Source organism: Euprymna scolopes, chromosome 36 (assembly GCF_053919585.1).
Source record: "Euprymna scolopes isolate OS-2025 chromosome 36, ASM5391958v1, whole genome shotgun sequence".
In the NCBI taxonomy this organism is placed as follows: Eukaryota; Metazoa; Mollusca; class Cephalopoda; order Sepiida; family Sepiolidae; genus Euprymna; species Euprymna scolopes.
The window spans coordinates 8,265,965-8,270,833 of NC_136517.1; the positions used below are offsets into that span (position 1 = coordinate 8,265,965).

A 4,869-nucleotide genomic window follows, 5' to 3' on the forward strand; every position below is an offset into this window, starting at 1 on the left:
AATGTTAACAATTTCAAATTCCCAGACGCCATATCAGCGTCATAAAATAAAATTGTCTCACGTTAAGCATTTTAAAATATTGTCATTGGCTTCATATGTAATGCCATATACTGCAAGTTGCTAAGTTTTAATAAAGATAGCCTCGAGTATTTTTAAATTAAAACTTGATAAAAAATTGAAATTTAGGGGATTTTACTTAATTAGTAGCCAATGACTTTGGAGTCAACTTTAATGCAAATCTGAAATATTCTAATTTCAAATAGGAGGTTCTGCTTATATTACACCCCTAGAAACCCTTTTTCAAATACTCCAAAAAAAGCTGAAATTTGGGGAGTATTTATTAATTGATGTTTAATATCATTTATTACAATTTCAAAAAAATAATAGTTATCTGAATTTTTATAAAGTGCTTCCACCTCTTTTTTATGTTTTTGTATAATATGAAATCAGACAAAATATAAACCCCGTTTTGATCCCTTAGGCCTAGTAGAAATATTCCAAAATTAATAATGATCGGTTAATTAGTTTAGGAGTCAATCTTGTACATAAAAATATATTAACATATCTAACGTGAAGGTTGCCAACATCCAAAGTGAAAGTGATTTTTGTGTAATGAACATGATTCAAACTTGGGACACACAAGACCATCGTCACCTTACATATACACAATAAATGTAGCATTAGTTTAAAATTTTAATGCCTTTTTGTCCTTGGGTGGGTATGGTATGATTTCGGTGGCTCCTCTATATGTACGGCATAATCATGTTGGCACACTGGTTCTCATTAGATCACCAAAGTTAAGCAACGTTGAGCCTGGTCAGTACTAAAATGGGTGACCATTTCAGAATTCCAGGTGCTGTATGTGCTCTCTGCTTATCTCAGCATTGCTTCAGTCCTCTTGGACTTCTCCTTGCCACTTGGGCTCAAGCAATACCAATTCAGGAGACGGGGTGATCAGGGATTCCTCAACCCTTGTTTCACAATTACACACACAGCTACCCTTACATAGGGTATCCTTTGTCTTTCAAGGCACTCTCATAAATGGTAAAGCTTTTTAAAAAAAATAATTAATCTGTCCACGTTGCATACCTTGTTGTCTAGAATATATATTCCATAATTCATAATAATCAGTTCAATAGTTTAGGATTTTACCACGCACATAGACATTAGTGATGCTCACTGGTACAAATTCTTTTGAAAATGTATTATTGTCGCATTTACGGCACATCAGTCATTTTGAGGAGTTTATAAAACGAGACTGAATCTTTTATATCCTGCTCTCATTTCCCTTGACCGTGTCCTCGAATGGTTTGTGTCCCACTGTTCATCGTATCTAGAACAAAAGCTCCTCAATGCATAGCAACAAACACAATTCTCATTTTTTTCTGGACAAGTAGGTTTTATTCACTCCCCATGGTTTTCCACGGCTGAAGTCGCACTATTATTTCTCATCCTTAGAAGAAGGGTGTTTTTTTTTTTTAGTTTGCTATAGTTTTAGATGACATTTCTATCTCGTTGCTTACATGAGAACTCTGCAGATCCATATTCCTGGGGAATCAGAGACAGATATTTTCTGAACTACTCTCTCTCTCTCTCTCTCTCTCTCTCTCTCTCTCTCTGACTCTCCCAATTAGACATTTTTAACTCGTATGAATCGTCCCCAAAATCGACACAAATTGTTCTGTTACGTGGCGATCCACATCACACCACGTCAATGATTACTCTGCCTGTTCAACCAGTCTCTCTTATTTTGCTATGAAGCTTTTTTATAAATAAACAACCTGCCTGTATTAATAACTTCTAACCTAAAAACAATGAGCTCCAATTCCTAATTCTATATATTGAACTAGCCACAATTGCCTATGGTCGGCCTATTACACGACATGACTTAATAAAACCCAAAATTTGATGTAGAACAACTCTTTTCTCTTTTAAATTTTAAAACTAAAATTTCGAAGAGCTACGAAGACAGGAGTGATATCATTAAAGCGACTTATGTGCCTCAGAATTTATTTCTCTACATAGTTACCACCATTCTCAATGCACTTTAGCCAGTCTCTTTTGATGTCTCGATCGTAAAAGTCCAGGGCACGCTTTGTCACTCACATCTTTGTTGCTACTCTGAAATCGTCGAACCCATCTCCCAACTTTGCTGACAACAACTACATTAACTTCGTAAACGCTCAATATGCGCCGGTAAATCTTGATCCATTCAATTTTTTCTGCATGGAGGAATTCAATGACGTATCTCTGTTTCTGACGCACGTCCATGGTAGGCGTTGCTTTCTTAGCGTCTCACACCGTCAATGTCTGTAACAGAGGAATTACATTTAAAGGTCATGAATGCATAAATTCAGTCATCATAACAATGTAATTTGCAATCATCTCTGATCCATTTGGGTGATATAAAAAATATAGGCGGCATTACTTTTGGAACGTTTCTTGTAAGTTTCAAATCATTAATTTAATTTGTTGGTTTTAACTTTAGATAGATAGATAGACAGACAGACAGACAGACAGATAGATAGATAGATAGATAGATAGATAGATAGATAGATAGATAGATAGATAGATAGATAGATGGTCAGGTAAATAGATAGGCATACAAACAGACAAACAGATAGACAAACAGATAGATGGTCAGGTAGATAGATAGGCATACAGACGGATAGATAGATAGATAGATAGATAGATAGATAGATAGATAGATAGATAGAAATGTGTTTCTGTATTTGTGTGTTATAAATATGACTAATTTTAATGATTTTTGTTTCTTCATAAAATACTCATTTTTGCAAAACCTTTTCGACATTTTGACCTTTTCAGCAAATAACCTCACCAATCTAAAGATAACTTCGCAAAACCTACGCCATATTCCATAATATCGAAACAAAAAAAAAGTTATTTTCAACGATTAATCAACAATACTTTTACACAAAACAACTCAATAAAAAAAAAATTAGATTCTATTTTCTTTTTGTTTTGTTTTGTTTTGAAGTTTTATGTCCATTTTTTACAAACTCATTGTCAAAAAAAAAAAAAATTGCAGAAAATATGGATTGTGATTTGATGTATTCATTTCATATTAGGTAATCTGGTTTATCCTGTTTTTACTATTTGATAGTAAGAGAAAGGTTCAGTTTTAACTAACTTTAGTAGAAACAAAAATAAAATCAAAACAAAACAAAAAACTGTGGGCTTTTGATATTAGATTGTGACAGCCGTCATGACTGCAAACATTCTTGTCAAAATCATAAATAGGTTCGCTCGTTCAGTGGCTCATGTCAACCAGTGCTGGAAATAGATCGCGTTGTTGTTGTTGTTGTTGTTGTTGTTGTTGCATAACACATTTTCTGAATTAATATGGTCAAGGGGAGATTCATGCAATACATTGTGCTCTAAACAGAAACATTCATTTAGAACGCGCTCCTATTTCATCAAAGAACTTACTGTTGATTTTTACGTTACTGGTAAAATTTCTCAAATGCATCTGTGATGTTAGGCTGTATAAGGGTGTTAACTTCGATCAAAATCTGATTGTCCCTTCTTTAATCGGATTTTTTCGGTTATTGATTTTCAATACTTATCGGAGGCAGTTCGGTCAATATATATATATATATATATATATATATATATATATATATATATATATATGTGTGTGTGTATATATATATAAGGACACTCCCAGACATATAGAAACATATAGAATACTTTTGTGTGAAATTTAAATAAAAAATCGGTTTCGGAGTCCATCGGGAACGAATTCACTCATACGCACACACACAAAGTGCTTTGTATATACTCATAATTAGAGACAGAGAACTATATATATATATATATATATATATATATATATATATATATATATATATATATATATATATATATATATATTGTTTACAGAAAGTTTTAGATGAGATAAGTCATTGGTACCTCTCTGCTGAACATGGTAAGTTTGGGAAAATGAGTTAAAAATAAGAACTATACAAAATACTGTTTAAAACCCACCGAAAATATGTCAGCCTATGTCACGGTAACATATATTGAACGAGTTTCTAATAGTATTTTGTATAGTTTTTTTTAACGCCTTTTCATAAACTTAACGTGTTCAACAGAGAGTCCTGCGCCATTTTTAATTTTCCAATACATCGGTAAACATTGTATGTTTTTCGAGCAAAATAAACACGTTACGTTAAATATAAAACACTAAAAAAATTATCCAGTTAGGTAGAAAAATAGCTTATCTTGCCTTTGATAACATTTATTTGTTATATATTTGTTTTTTGATAACTTTTTCGAATCTATGTGTATAGTAGTACAAACCCCAATATTTTGCGAAACATTCATTGTTTTCTTTTGTGTTTTTTTTTGTATGTTTCTGCAAATAGTTATACTTTTAAAATAACTAAATACTTTGCAAAAAAAAATAAAAATAAAATAAAAATTGAAAAAATGAAGTTTACAAATTCAAAGCAAAATTTTGTGGCACATTCATAGATTTTTCATGTTACTGTTAATAAATATATTTTAAAAGATAAATATATTGACAGAAAATATCTTAATATTTTGGCCAAATGTATAAGTAAGCATATTTGGAGAAAAGCGGAAGTATTGTTTCCATTTCGTACTTCCATACCTCAATTAAGAAATGCGAGCGCACCCTGGCAACGAGTTGGAAAGTTAAGTTGCCGTGTTATGATGCTCAATTACCTACGTTTAAATGATTTTGTTAGTTCATATTGATTACTTTAATTCAACACGTTATCTAAAAATATTAAACGTCAATATTGTCAGATTTTATTAGGTCAATTTTCGTAAAGCTTTTTCAACGGCTTTATATGCCGCAAGAAAATCCAAAGTAAAATATAA

General features: G+C 31.9%; 1 pseudogene; it reads left to right on the plus strand.

Annotated features, from left to right (window-relative positions):
• Window positions 1–747: 747 nt before the first annotated feature.
• LOC145260755 (5S ribosomal RNA) lies at window positions 748–865 on the plus strand (annotated as a pseudogene).
• Window positions 866–4,869: the final 4,004 nt, after the last annotated feature.